We start from the raw sequence: 16,563 nt of genomic DNA, 5'->3' as shown, positions 1-16,563 counted from the left end.
CTACAAAAAGAACCTGTTTTGCCCATCTGCATTACCGCATGCACCAGCTTCGCAAGTTTATTTGAGCACTAGGCTCCCCTCATCTTAGAGATTGGACTGCCTTTCAGTTAGGATTGTGTTTGATGCAGAAAAGCCTAAAGACTTTTTGCACCACCTGCTTCCTTCCCTTTTTAGGTTGTGGACCCATTTCGTGCATTAACTCTTTGGACCCCATTGGTCTTGTATATCTGTATATTGATAGGATTCTGTTGGCTTAGAAGTATTACTGTGATTTTATTTGTATGTTGAAACTCAAAGGCCTTGAAAAAAAATAAAAATATATATATAATATATATATATATATATATATATATATATATATATATATATATATATATATATATATATATATATATTACACAGCCACGGTAGTGGCTGTGTAGTTATGGTTAAGTTGCTGTTTCCATAGGAAGAGCATATTTTGGGCGGCTTTTAACTCCGCTCCCCCGGACGAATCCTCACCAAACTTTGCAAAAAAAAGTATATGGGGCACTCTGAATTGTTTTGCAAAGTTTGTGGATGTTTGGTCCAGGGGGAGAAAAGTTATAGGGGGGGTCCCAAACCGTCTTTTTTTCCCATAGACTGAATGGGGGAAAAACTTTGCGCATGCCTACAGCCCAAACCGCTGGACGGATTGTCATCAAATTTGCGGCAGGGGCTTGGTCCCAAAAGCGTTCTTTTGTAAATTTGGTACCAATCCGTCCAGTAGTTTCCTTTAAAATGACCCAAAAATATGTCTAAAAAAATTTGTGATATCTATGTCTGCTCCGTGGTCACACTTCCCTGTTCGCTCCGCGGACAAGATATCGATTGGCCACGGGGGTGGCGTCATGAACGCGGACACGCTACGTCTTCGCCGATTGGCTACAGCGAGCCGTGATGTGCGTCAGAATGTTTGGATGCGCCCGACATCTTGGATCCTAAGACAGCGTGGTCGCCACCAGAGGCAAAATGCTGTTTCGGAAACTGTTTTGCTCTCCTACAGTGCATGGGGAGGATCACAGAGTAAGAGATGGGTTAAATACTGTGTTTGGTTGGGCGGCAGGTGGTAATGATATATTCGCCATGCAAAATGGTGTTTGGGAAAGTCTTCTGATCACCTACAGTGCTTGGAGATGTTCAGAGCGTGAGAGATGACTGAAATACTGTACTTGTTTGGGCGGCAACTGTTAATGATGTATTCTCCATTGCCGCCTTATTCAGGATATTTGTACATGCAGAAATGGCGGGGTGCAATAAGGGTAGTATTTCAGTCCTTGCTGTGTAGAGGAACCTTGAAAATGTTCGAAGGACAGACGTTGTGTTACTGACCATTCAAATTGAGTACATGGCGTTATTACATTACATTTTCCTATGGGTCTGTTATTGATTAGTATGCCACCATGGTTATGACATGCTGTGGTGGTTGTGGCCAGGGCCTAGAGTCTTGGATGCATGGCCGAAGGCCATACTTTCAAGACTGTAGGCCCTGGCCACAACCACCACAGCATGTCACAACCATGGATACACCTGTAGTATTGACTAACGATTACATGGTTGTGGGGAGTGTGTACAGCACCCAAGAACAAAGTTATAAGCGCTGGAGGTGTAAGCCAGTGCACACCCACACATTGTAATATCTATGGACATACAGCTAGGAGTGCAGTCTCTAGCCAGAACAAGTGAAGCAAACCACACCTATCAATACACCCGTACTACTGCACATCACTTAGGTGGTTGTGGGCAGGATGTAGAGTTTTGGTTGCATGGCTGCAGGCTGTAGCCCATACACCATACTCCTAAAACCCTAGGCCCTGCCCACATCCACCGCATCATATTAGAGCAATGCATACACCTGTAGTATCTGTTAGCATGTCAGATGGTTCTGGGAAGGGTGTACTGTCTTATAAGCAGTGGAGTTATAAGCCAATGTACACGTATACATTCAATTATATGTGGACATATATCCAAATCTCTAGGTCCAGCCAACAACCACTACGGCATATTAGACAGGCACGTTAGTGGCTGTGTTGTTATGGTGGAGTTGCTGTTTCCATAGGAAGAACACTTTTTGACTGCCTTATAACTGTGCTACCCTTGGATGAATTGTCACCAAAGTTTGCAACAAAAATAGTTTCGCACACTGTGACTTTCTTTGGAAAGTTTGGTGATGTTTGGTGCAGGGGGGCGCAAGTTATAAGGGGCAGGGGTTCTCAAAACGTCTCTTTTCCCCTTAGATTGAATGGGGGAAAAGGTGTGTGCCCGCAAACATGTGACTCTTTCCCTGATAGGTTGTACAACAGCGTAAAATAAGTGAGCTTTTTTCAGTGCCCCCCCCTATGTTTTATTCATGTTTTAGTGTACGCGGATATCGCCAGTAACACATCAAAACCAAGACTGCATTGGACTTGACACACTCATGTAACAGTATTTCAGAAGGTGACCTTTGAGAGGGGCGGAATGGAATGTGGAAGTACAAAATGAAAAAGTGGAGCTTTTTTGTCACCAAAGTTATACCTTTAAATGAAAGTTCCTGCTTACTGTTCCACGAGCAATTACTGCGTGTGGTTTCAAATGTTTACGTTTTATTCATGTTTTAGTGTACGCGGATATCGCCAGTAATACATTGAAAACTAGACTACATTGGACTTGACACACTCATGTAACAGTATTTAAGAAGGTGAACTTTGAGGGGGGCGGAATGGATGTGGAAGCACAAAAATGAAAAAGTGGAGCTTTTTTCTCACCAAAGTGATACGTTTAAATGTAAGTTCCTGCTTACTGTTCCACGACCAATTACTGCGTGTGGGTTAAAATGTTTTTGGAATAAAACTGCCGTCAGACTGGCGTCCTCAGTTTTGTAAACTACGGCAACCATCTGCAGTGTTTTCTGGAAACATCGCTTCGGGATGTGTATGGGAGTAGCGGTTTGGAATTTCAATATGTTGTTTCAAAGAAAAAATGTATTTGGCTTCTCAGTGAAGGCCACATGAGTTGCTTTTTTGATTGAACGCTCAATACGCCCACGCATCTGAGTGAATGTATAAGGGGAATTGTTTTTGACCTTGTTTGAAAAGGGAAACTTACTGGCAATTCACGGAATGAAAGGGTCGAAAAAAATAGCAGTTGATAACGTTATGTTTTAAAAAGTTTGTAAGGGACATGGAATATCAGTATACGAAGAATCTTCAATGGAAATACATTGGTGTGACTTGCACAAACAGAATGGAGGCAGTAAATATTGTGTACGTTTAATTTTGCCCACTCTACAGCGAACCACACTTTATAGTTCTCTTATCGCACATCTAATTGTGCCAATATAATTGTCGTATTATTTTCTGCGCTATTACATTTTTCCAGTAATATTGCAGAGTGCCCAGGTTGTACATTTGTAGTGTATGAATGCACTCATGCTTTCTTAGCATTACTATTTCTTATTTGAAATGTTAACTTTGTCCACATAGCTTTGTGTAAACCTTTGCACGTTTTTTGTCTTCTTTGAAATCACGCGACGTAATTTTTTTTTCATTCTCCCTTCTTTTTCATTTCATAACTGAATTATCCTCTTCCTGTGTAGTTTGCATTTTTTTTTTCTTATGGCGCATGCAAAATCTCGGCGCTTGTAATTTGCCACTATAGGTACAAATGGACATTAGTAACATTTTATTAAAATGTCATGTTTGAACACGTACATTTGTGTAATACTTTGCACATTTTATGTGTCTTTTTTGAAATGTTTTGGTACAGGTTGTTATTGACACGTATTTTCTGTAACCTTTCCCGCCTAGGTACATCTTGCTGTATTGTGCGTGTCATGGGGTCCAGTTGCAGAGAGATGGCTTCTTCGGACGGCAAATGCAGCTGCTGGTGAGCGGTTGCCTGTCCATAACAATTATGTGGAATGAGACTTTAAGACCACTTTGTCCGTACGCTGAACTCGCTATGCAGAGCAACGTCACATCATTTATGGTGGTGTAGGCTGAAGGTCATGACGACTTTTGGGAAATCACTGTGGAAACAAAGCGACTGCTTCAACGAAGACCCCAACATTTTTGTCTGCCAAAAAAACAACGCGTTCGTGATCTTTGACATTTGCAATGCCGCCCTTACACGTATTGTTATGATTGTATTGAAAATGCCCTTACTCCTATGTTCTCTACCAGTTTGTTGTTAAATAAACCTACTTTGCAAACTGTAAAATGTTAACATTTTCTTTTACATTCAACTGCATCATTTCCAAATGTAAGTTATTAGGTTGCACGTTGCTGTATGTTTTTTTACAAGTGCGGCGTCATGTGACATACTTATGCTTTTTGCAGCCTACCATGGAAAGGGAAGAGGGGCTATGTATGGAATAACCACCTTCCCTTTCTATGGCAGCCATCTTGAAAGAGGATTTCATTTTGCAATCCGAACTGCGAACGCCGCCCCGGATTACAACAAGTAATCGTCCTTTTCAGTAGCACATGTTACTGTTTGCTAATTTAGAGTATTACTGGCAAAGATTATTGCGTCTATGTACTTTACTGAGAAATATGCAGTATTTGGAGTGTATGCACATTTTATTTTATTTTTCATTACACTGTGAAAGGTTGTTATTAACGCATTATTATCCTTGTTTACGGGTGGGTTTATTTTTTTCCATGGCAGGCAATAAGAGAATTTGCGAACGGCAATGAGCAAAAAGGCAATAAACGGTAATATGGGTTGGTAGATGTACGGCGACGCATTTTGTCCATTTGTTATGTGCAAGGTAGCGCCACTGTTTCTTATGCTTTCACATTACACCAGTGCTGCTGTTTCTTAGGGAGGAAGGATGCTTTTAGCTGATGTCTTTTTCAGATAAGTACAACTTTTGCTAACGATATATACAGGCCGATTCATGGAATAATTAGCGCGGCGCAAGTGGCCAAAAACGTGCGATTCGCAGTGGAATAGCGAAAATCGCAGTGGAATAGCGAAAATCGCAGTGCAATTGCGAAAATCGCACGAAAAGCAGCGCACGTCGATTCATGGAAGGCCGTGCGCGAGAAAAACCAGCGGATGTGCGATAAAAAAGTGCGCGGCGCACGTTGGCGCACAGGCCATCTAACAGCGTGCGCCAGGTCACAGCGAAAATCGCACAGGCCACAGCGAAATTCGCACATAGCGCGGCGCACGCAACTAAAGTAGGCGGAACACGGGCGTAACACTCGGAATGGGGAACAACTTGCCAAAACGTGGGCGTCACGGGGGAAGTACAGGGCACAAGTGCGCGGAACGCCCACACGCTCGCCTAAAACTCGTATTCATGGAATAGAATAGGGCAAAAAAGCGCACGCTCAAACCAGCGCACAGGCACAAACACGACCGCCACAAGAAAGCAGGCGGTAGCGTCTCTGCGGCTGTAAGAAATGTGCGCCAAAAGGTGCGCCAACAAATAGCACCTATATACTGCCATGATGAATGTCCCATACTGTGGCCCTCCAGGAAAAATGATGTGCAAAGGGGTACCCACAAACACGGAAACCCGCTGACAAAAAATACGTGTGCGTGTATACCGGGGTGCGCGGGAAGTCTAACACGCGATTTCAGCAGGGTACGTGCATCACAGGGGTTCGCGTGAAGTTCCTCACGCGATCGGGCCTGGGGGAGCGTGCTACGTGTATTTCAGGGGTTCGCGTGAAGTTTCACACGCGATCGGGCCTGGGGGAGCGTGCTACGTGTATTTCAGGGGTTCGCGTGAAGTTTCACACGCGATCGGGCCTGGGGGAGCGGGCTACGTGTATTACAGGGGTTCGCGTGAAGTTCCTCACGCGATCGGGCCTGGGGGAGCGGGCTACGTGTATTCCAGGGGTGCGCGTGAAGTTCCACGCGCGAATAGCCTGGGCGCGTGTATTTCAGGGGTGCGCGTGAAGTTCCACACGCGAATAGCCTGGGGGCGCGTGTATTCCAGGGGTGCGCGGGAAGTTCCACACGCGAATAGCCTGGGCGCGTGTATTTCAGGGGTGCGCGGGAAGTTCCACACGCGAATAGCCTGGGCGCGTGTATTTCAGGGGTGCGCGGGAAGTTCCACACGCGAATAGCCTGGGGGCGCGTGTATTCCAGGGGTGCGCGGGAAGTTCCACACGCGAATAGCCTGGGCGCGTGTATTTCAGGGGTGCGCGGGAAGTACAACACGCGAATAGCCTGGGCGCGTGTATTTCAGGGGTGCGCGGGAAGTTCCACACGCGAATAGCCTGGGGGCGCGTGTATTCCAGGGGTGCGCGGGAAGTTCCACACGCGAATAGCCTGGGCGCGTGTATTTCAGGGGTGCGCGGGAAGTTCCACACGCGAATAGCCTGGGCGCGTGTATTTCAGGGGTGCGCGGGAAGTTCCACACGCGAATAGCCTGGGCGCGTGTATTTCAGGGGTGCGCGGGAAGTTCCACACGCGAATAGCCTGGGCGCGTGTATTTCAGGGGTGCGCGGGAAGTTCCACACGCGAATAGCCTGGGGGCGCGTGTATTCCAGGGGTGCGCGGGAAGTTCCACACGCGAATAGCCTGGGGGCGTGTATTTCAGGGGTGCGCGGGAAGTTCCACACGCGAATAGCCTGGGCGCGTGTATTTCAGGGGTGCGCGGGAAGTTCCACACGCGAATAGCCTGGGCGCGTGTATTTCAGGGGTGCGCGGGAAGTTCCACACGCGAATAGCCTGGGCGCGTGTATTTCAGGGGTGCGCGGGAAGTTCCACACGCGAATAGCCTGGGCGCGTGTATTTCAGGGGTGCGCGGGAAGTTCCACACGCGAATAGCCTGGGCGCGTGTATTTCAGGGGTGCGCGGGAAGTTCCACACGCGAATAGCCTGGGCGCGTGTATTTCAGGGGTGCGCGGGAAGTTCCACACGCGAATAGCCTGGGCGCGTGTATTTCAGGGGTGCGCGGGAAGTTCCACACGCGAATAGCCTGGGCGCGTGTATTTCAGGGGTGCGCGGGAAGTTCCACACGCGAATAGCCTGGGGGCGCGTGTATTTCAGGGGTGCGCGGGAAGTTCCACACGCGAATAGCCTGGGGGCGCGTGTATTTCAGGGGTGCGCGGGAAGTTCCACACGCGAATAGCCGGGGCGCGTGTATTTCAGGGGTGCGCGGGAAGTTCCACACGCGAATAGCCTGGGCGCGTGTATTTCAGGGGTGCGCGGGAAGTTCCACACGCGAATAGCCTGGGGGCGCGTGTATTTCAGGGGTGCCCGGGAAGTTCCACACGCGAATAGCCTGGGGGCGCGTGTATTTCAGGGGTGCGCGGGAAGTTCCACACGCGAATAGCCTGGGCGCGTGTATTTCAGGGGTGCGCGGGAAGTTCCACACGCGAATAGCCTGGGCGCGTGTATTTCAGGGGTGCGCGGGAAGTTCCACACGCGAATAGCCTGGGCGCGTGTATTTCAGGGGTGCGCGGGAAGTTCCACACGCGAATAGCCTGGGCGCGTGTATTTCAGGGGTGCGCGGGAAGTTCCACACGCGAATAGCCTGGGCGCGTGTATTTCAGGGGTGCGCGGGAAGTTCCACACGCGAATAGCCTGGGCGCGTGTATTTCAGGGGTGCGCGGGAAGTTCCACACGCGAATAGCCTGGGCGCGTGTATTTCAGGGGTGCGCGGGAAGTTCCACACGCGAATAGCCTGGGCGCGTGTATTTCAGGGGTGCGCGGGAAGTTCCACACGCGAATAGCCTGGGGGCGCGTGTATTTCAGGGGTGCGCGGGAAGTTCCACACGCGAATAGCCTGGGGGCGCGTGTATTTCAGGGGTGCGCGGGAAGTTCCACACGCGAATAGCCTGGGCGCGTGTATTTCAGGGGTGCGCAGGAAGTTCCACACGCGAATAGCCGGGGCGCGTGTATTTCAGGGGTGCGCGGGAAGTTCCACATGTGATTTGACAGTGTGGGTCCTCCCGGGTGTACCCTGTACACCCTCCACGGCCCCTGCAGGCAGCCCACACCACAGGGGACTACCCTGCATCCCTGGTCATGTCCCGCAGGCAGCCCACCCACCATGGGCATGCCCCCCAGCAAAGGCACATGTCTCCTTGAACTAATGAACACCAACTCATGTCCCCTTGCACCCCCACCCCCCAGCACTGTGGGGCACCTGCCAGCAGGCCCCCACCCATGTCCAACTCATGTCCCCCACCACCCCCACCCCCCAGCACTGTGGGGCACCTGCCAGCAGGCCCCCACCCATGTCCAACTCATGTCCCCCACCACCCCCACCCCCCAGCCACCAGGGTCACCCTCCACCAGGCCCCCACTCATGTCTCCCACCACCCCCAAACCCCAGCAGTGCAGGGGCAGCCTCCACCAGGCCCCCACTCATGTCTCCCACCACCCCCACCCCCCAGCCACCAGGGGCACCCTCCACCAGGCCCCCACTCATGTCTCCCACCACCCCCAGCCACCAGGGTCACCCTCCACCAGGCCCCCACTCATGTCTCCCACCACCCCCAAACCCCAGCAGTGCAGGGTCACCCTCCACCAGGCCCCCACTCATGTCTCCCACTACCCCCAAACCCCAGCAGTGCAGGGGCAGCCTCCACCAGGCCCCCACTCATGTCACCCACCACCCCCACCCCCCAGCAGTGCAGGGGCAGCCTCCACCAGGCCCCCACTCATGTCACCCACCACCCCCACACCCCAGCAGTGCAGGGGCAGCCTCCACCAGGCCCCCACTCATGTCACCCACCACCCCCACACCCCAGCAGTGCAGGGGCAGCCTCCACCAGGCCCCCACTCATGTCTCCCACCACCCCCACCCCCCAGCAGTGCAGGGGCACCCTCCACCAGGCCCCCACTCATGTCTCCCACCACCCCCACCCCCCAGCCACCAGGGTCACCCTCCACCAGGCCCCCACACATGTCTCCCACCACCCCCACCCCCCAGGGGCACCCTCCACCAGGCCCCCACTCATGTCTCCCACCACCCCCACCCCCCAGCCACCAGGGTCACCCTCCACCAGGCCCCCACTCATGTCTCCCACCACCCCCAAACCCCAGCAGTGCAGGGTCACCCTCCACCAGGCCCCCACTCATGTCTCCCACCACCCCCACCCCCCAGCCACCAGGGGCACCCTCCACCAGGCCCCCACTCATGTCTCCCACCACCCCCACCCCCCAGCACTGTGGGGCACCTGCCAGCAGGCCCCCACCCATGTCCAACTCATGTCTCCCACCACCCCCACCCCCCAGCCACCAGGGGCACCCTCCACCAGGCCCCCACTCATGTCTCCCACCACCCCCACCCCCCAGCCACCAGGGTCACCCTCCACCAGGCCCCCACTCATGTCTCCCACCACCCCCACCCCCCAGGGGCACCCTCCACCAGGCCCCCACTCATGTCTCCCACCACCCCCACCTCCCAGCCACCAGGGTCACCCTCCACCAGGCCCCCACTCATGTCTCCCACCACCCCCAAACCCCAGCAGTGCAGGGTCACCCTCCACCAGGCCCCCACTCATGTCTCCCACCACCCCCACCCCCCAGCCACCAGGGGCACCCTCCACCAGGCCCCCACTCATGTCTCCCACCACCCCCACCCCCCAGCACTGTGGGGCACCTGCCAGCAGGCCCCCACCCATGTCCAACTCATGTCTCCCACCACCCCCACCCCCCAGCCACCAGGGGCACCCTCCACCAGGCCCCCACTCATGTCTCCCACCACCCCCAAACCCCAGCAGTGCAGGGTCACCCTCCACCAGGCCCCCACTCATGTCTCCCACCACCCCCACCCCCCAGCCACCAGGGGCACCCTCCACCAGGCCCCCACTCATGTCTCCCACCACCCCCACCCCCCAGCACTGTGGGGCACCTGCCAGCAGGCCCCCACCCATGTCCAACTCATGTCTCCCACCACCCCCACCCCCCAGCCACCAGGGGCACCCTCCACCAGGCCCCCACTCATGTCTCCCACCACCCCCACCCCCCAGCACTGTGGGGCACCTGCCAGCAGGCCCCCACCCATGTCCAATCCATGCCCCCCTGCACCTGGGTCCCAACATTCCCCAATCATGTCCGTAATGCCCATCCTCCCCTGCCAAAAGGCCCAACCAACTATCACACCCACCCACATATCAAAGGCAATTACATGTTACACCCCCAATTTAAATAATGCAATTGAACACATGTCTGTCACACACAATGGCTGCAAGTGAATGACAAAACACCCAACATGACATGCCTGAAAGCAATGAGATGATACGACACATTGAAGAATAAAAAAAATAATGTATTGAACAGCAAGTATAATGGAAATGAAATAAGAAAAAATACAAAGCAAATCAAACAAAACAAGATGAATGTCCAAGAAAATAATCTGAAAAATAAAAATAAGCCAACGAAGAACCATGAAGAAGATCATCCTGGGTCCATGAGCCCAACCAAATTAAACCTAACTATGACTACTAACTAAAAACTCAACTATATACAAAAAAGTGGTGCATTGTCCAATCGGTACCAAAAAAAATCAAAAAAACAAAGGAAACCTAAACCTAACTATACAACTATATACAAAGGCAGCGGGCTATTCGGACGGCTCACTGGTTGTTGTCATGGGCCAGGGCATCATCGAACTCCTGGTCAATGGCTTGGAGGCGGGCATGTTCCCTGGCCCCGAGGTCCCGCAGGGTTAACGCAGTGTCAAGCTCAAACTCCCTGCGAAGACCCTTGAGGCACTCAGCCCGCCTCAGCGCCCTCCGCATGGAGTCCTCCGCCCTGACCATCGTGAGCCGTTCCTCCTCTGCCCGCTGCCGCTCCGCACCTATCCGCTGGCACAACCGCTCCCACACGGAAGCCACTCCCATTCCAGGGTTCTCCTGCCCTCCGGCCGATGCCTGCACCCCTGATGTTGATGGCCCCGAGCCATGATGCCTCCCACGTTGAGCCTGCTGCTGCCTCCGACGCAACTGCCTGTGCCAGCACGACGGCATCCAGGCTGATGGAAACCACCGACGCCGTCGTGCACGTGCCCTGCCCGATGATGCCGTCACATCCTCCATCTGCTGGGGTCCAGTTGCTCTGGTGTCCACCCCTGCTGGATCACTGACTCCCGACTGTGGCAGGGATGGGATCCCCACCGAGCTGGCTGCATTGGTCGGAGCAGGTCCACAGGGGGCCCTGGTGGCATCTGGGCTGGAAGACGGCAAGGAGAACGACTGGTGGATAGCCTGCACAGAGGAGGAGAGGGCCGCCACATTGGCCAACACATGCAGGAAACCCCCGAACATGGCCGATCCCAATTGGGCCACGTCGGCACGGTGCACTTCGTGATGCCGTGCGTGCTCCTCCCGGGAAGCACGCACGGCATCACGAATTACAGCCGTGCGCATCGCGACCCCAATCAGGACCTTCTCCGCACGGCCAGGGGTTCCCACGTCCGCAGGTGGAGGGGAGTCAGGTGACATGGACATCCCCTCTACCTGCGGACAGGCCTGGGACGGGGCATCCCTGCTGGTGCATGGTGGTGCACTCACAGGGTCAGGGACAGCGACATGCACAGGCCCCTCCACGGTGACCTGTGCTGCCTCCTGCCCCTGGCCCTGGACTGCACCACTTGCACCAGCAGGGATGCCCCCACCAGGCCCCATGTGTGCCCCAGTGGCGGCCTCCTCCTCCTCTGTGCAACCAACAAACTGGATGGCTCCTCACCGTCTCCCACTGTAGCCGGCCCCTGTGGGGGCTCACCCACCCCTTCCGCTGCAGCCGTGGGGGCATCCCCGCCGCCTTGCTCCACAGCGCCGTCTCCGCCCTCCTCTTCACTAGCCGCTGCGTAGAGGGAGACAAAGAACACAAGCATCAGGGCACTGTACAATGGTCCCCTAGACAGGAAGCAATAGCAGATGAGCACCACTGTCAAAGTACACTTCCATCATGTCCCTCCACAACACATGGGTCAGTCCAGGCAATACACACACAGTAACAGGCATGGTGCATGCCATGGACATTTCCATGCATGTCCAATGGACTCTTGGAACATTCAATGATATGTAACTCACATGCATCATGGCTCATGCCTATCACATGCACACACTTCACCTCAGTCACATCCATCTGGCCCCAAACACACCAAACACAGCGGATACAAGGGTAATTTGGCTGCTTTACTGAATCTGTGCATTGTCACACACATGTGTCATGCATCCATGGCATGCACAAGTCACAGACACGCAGGTCAGGCACACAGACATGGCTACCATATATGTACCTGGCATCAGCACCCATCCCTCACCCCCACCCATGTCCAGGTACAGAGACTGGCATGCTCTCATGTTCAAAATTTGCATAGGGCTCCCCATGCGGCATTTCAACACATGCAACAACCATGTGGGTCACACATCACTGGTCGCACATGCATTACCATGATGTCCCTGCACACATACATGCATACATGGCCTATGGCACACATACAGGCAAGTATCATAGAACCAGCACACCGCAACATGCCCTGTCTCACACAGTAATGCATGGACACTTACCGCTCAACTCCAGACGGGCCTCCCTCTCAAGGATCTGGGCGTGGAGCGCTGGGCGTACGCGTTCCAGGACCCTCATCTGGATGGAACTCATGCGGCCCCGGCCCCCCTCCACGAGGCGCCGGGCCTTCACAAGGGTCCTGGACCTCAAGTCCTCCCAGCGCTTCTTGATCTTCAGGACGTCGCGGGTTGCCACCCCCTCCGCGTTGATGGCAACCACACAGTCGGCCCAGATCCTCTGCCGTCCTTCCTTGCTGGCGCGGGACGATCCAAAGAGGGCATCATACTGCCCCAGGACATGCTCCACCAGGACACCAACTTCGGTGACAGTGAAGCTGGTGCCCCTCTGCCCCTCTGGCCTGGGGTTGCCACTGGTGCCAGATGTGGAAGTGCCCGACATGGCAACCCCAGAGGCAGGTGTGGGTGGGCAACTGGGTCCTGGGGCTGGGCTGTGGAGCAATGTAATCCCAGTCGGGAGTCTTCAGTTCCAGCAGGGGTGGACACAGCAACTGGACCCCTGCAGATGGCTGATGTGCAGGCACCAAATGGCAGGGCACGGTGGCAGCAGGCAGGCAGGCAGGCAGCAGCAGATGGCACGTGGGAGGCTGCTCGGGGCACGGGGGGCAGTAACTCGGCCTTCTGGGCAGGAGCGTGGTCTTTCCGTGTGTTTTCGCGTGGCCAGCTTGATACGGAGTGATTTGGCACGTGAAAATCCTGCACGTCAGCGTGAAATCCGAGGAAAGGCCCTTAGCGCGTAAGCGCGTCAGCACGCATACGCGATTCTATTGGACCAGAGTCCCTCAGCGCGTAAGCGCGTCTGTGACGTGACCCGCACGGGTGTTCCCCACTCAGCACGTGATGACGGGGCACACGTGGAGATACTGCACGTCAGAGTGTCATCGCGTGTAATTGGACAAAAGTGCGCGTACACGCGATTGGCCTATGTACGTGTATTTAATGGGTGCGCGGGCACTTACACACGCAAGTACGTCAGCGAACCTGTATCCCGTGGTGCGTGTGAATTTCCACACGCTATTGGACTGGGAACTGGATTCCAGGGGTGCGCGGGTCACACGCTGTATCCCGTGGTGCGTGTGAATTTCCACACGCTATTGGACTGGGAACTGGATTCCAGGGGTGCGCGGGTCACACGCTGTATCCCGTGGTGCGTGTGAATTTCCACACGCTATTGGACTGGGAACTGGATTCCAGGGGTGCGCGGGTCACACGCTGTATCCCGTGGTGTGTGTGAATTTCCACACGCTATTGGACTGGGAACTGGATTCCAGGGGTGCGCGGGTCACACGCTGTATCCCGTGGTGCGTGTGAATTTCCACACGCTATTGGACTGGGAACTGGATTCCAGGGGTGCGCGGGTCACACGCTGTATCCCGTGGTGCGTGTGAATTTCCACACGCTATTGGACTGGGAACTGGATTCCAGGGGTGCGCGGGTCACACGCTCGCCTAGAACACGCGCAAAGCATAAATTTGCGCACTATAACAATAACAAGCTCAGACGCCAGGATGAACATACCGTTCCTAGCAGCAGTGGCAGTGGACTACCAAAGGAGGAGGAGGAGGATAGTCAGGGCCAGAATATTCACACCCAGAACCAGCCTTTTCGGGATGCCTGATGACCAGGTGTATGGGAGGTACAGGTTTCCACCACACATTATACTGGACCTGGTGAGTGAGTGGGAGGATGACCTCACATCACCCACCCTGTGCTCCCAAGCACTCAGCCCCCTGGAGAAGGTCCTCAATGTACTGCACTTCTTAGCCACTGGATCATTTCAGCGAACAAGTGCCATAGTGGGTGGGGTGTCACAGGCCACCCAGTCACGCTGCCTACACCAGGTCTTGAACATCATCACTGCACGGCCATCAGTCCGCAGGCACATATACCTGCCCAGAACACCTGCAGAAAGGCATGCTGCCGCCCTGGACTTTTATGCTGTGGCACGATTCCCCAAAGTGCTAGGTGCCATCGACTGCACCCATGTGGCTCTACGTCCCCCCAGGGCATCTGAGCACATCTATAGGAACCGCAAGCACTGGCATTCCATCAACGTGCAGGTAGCATGTAATGCCAAGGGAATCATCACCTCAGTATATGCCAACTATCCCGGGTCCACCCACGACAGCTTCATTTACCGAATGTCCACCCTAAGCCGGGACCTAGAAGCTGGGCGGCATGGCGATACATGGCTGCTTGGTGAGTATGTATGCCACTGCACATGCATGCATGTTGGATACTGAGCAAGGTCACAACCTCACCAATGATACCAATCCCCACCTCCACAGGGGACAGTGCCTACCCTCTCAGCCCCCACATGATGACGCCAATTCGGAACCCCACCACGCCACCCCAGGTAAGATATAACACAGCCCACATTACAACCAGGGGCATAGTGGAGCGCACATTCGGAGTGCTAAAGTCACGCTTTCGCTCCCTTGACCGTTCTGGCGGGCAGCTGTTATACGCTCCCCCAGTAGTGTGCAGGATCATAGTGGCAGCATGTGTCCTGCACAATGTTGCAACACGCCGGGGCCTGGCCGTGGACATGGTGGTGGCCCCACATCCCCAACCACATGCACAGCCGCTGCGCATGGGAGGGGAAAGGGCACGGGGGGAGGCAGCCCGTACACAGCTAGTGGCTAATTACTTCACATAGAAATCACACCCCTGTGGAGTGCACACTGCCCTGGCACATTCCATCTGACAATCAATGATGACTCAACCTGACACTGATCATGAATGTCTGGAGAATGAACCGGGAATACCATGTCAGCCTGAGATTGTTCACCTGGAAGTGTCACAATGTGTGCATCCCTACCCACACAGACACCACCAATGCAGTTTTGTGAAGTTACACATTGAAGCAGCTAAAATGAATACCCACTTGCAAAATGCAACAAGAGGACAGTGCCATGTCAGCCAACCCAACCCCAGCACTGCCACACGACACACCGTGCCATGTCATGCTAATTGCAGGGAAACAAAGTAATCCCCACAACATGACATCACTCTCACTATGTACAGTGGCACTATTAGAAACCTGCAACACCTGATATGCTCACAGCAATGCCGGACCAACAACATACTTGAGCACGTAGTACCATTAACATGACATCACAAATGTTACATATTAGTAGTCTCACCACCTGGAAATGCCTGCACTCCCACCACTACCAACTGTGCAGTGTTGGCGCCATGTAGAGTTGTAGGTGCACTGCTGCCAACATGGTCCCCATCTCCAGACTAGAGGTCCTTGTGTGGACTTGAGGAAGGGACCTGCAAATTGGGAGGTAGACACAGAAGAAGAGTTACACATCAATGCAACATGCAGTGTACAACACAACAGCAATATGCACTATGAATGTATACACAGTATTGACTACAGACTGGCCACACAGCTCATGGGAGTCCAACGTCACTGTGTAATTCACTGTCACTTGGGCACACCCTTTGCAAGCCCATGGAAACGGGAAGCAGGAGGAGTGTGTGTGACTCAAACCCAAGCATCTGAACCAAATACATTACAAGCCTGCATGTGCCCAGCCACAATGCAGCGTATGCCCACAGGAACCACGGAAGCCAACAGATCGGAGCCAACAGATCGGAGCCAACAGATCGGAGCCAACACATCGGAGCCAACACATCGAAGCCAACAGATCGAAGCCAACAGATCGTCCCAAAAAAATTGGGAATAAAAGAAATAAAAATAAAAATAAAAATAAGAAACAATCAAAAATGGCCATTGATGGGCCCGGGGGGGTTGGGGAGGCCAACCAGGAGGTCCGAGGACAGGATGCACACCAGAACCCACCTGCGTGGATCCTGGGAAGATAAAACACCTCCATGGGCTCATGGCCCACACGGCTACCCTATTGTGGGAGTATCACTGCTGTCGCTATTATCACCCTGTGCAGCTGCATCCGGAGGTGGTTGCACTATGGGAGGCAGCCCACGCTCCTCCATGGCTGCAAGCATGCGGGTGTGGTAGGTCTGGTTCTGGAGGATGAGTGTGCGGAGGTCCCCATGCAACAACTCACGGGATGCCCGGACCTCCGCC

The sequence above is a fragment of the Ambystoma mexicanum genome, chromosome 1q (genome assembly GCF_040938575.1).
Source record: "Ambystoma mexicanum isolate Mex_15411 chromosome 1q, UKY_AmexF1_1, whole genome shotgun sequence".
In the NCBI taxonomy this organism is placed as follows: Eukaryota; Metazoa; Chordata; class Amphibia; order Caudata; family Ambystomatidae; genus Ambystoma; species Ambystoma mexicanum.
The sequence above is the reverse complement of the archived record's forward strand: the minus strand, read 5'-3'. Positions refer to the sequence as shown.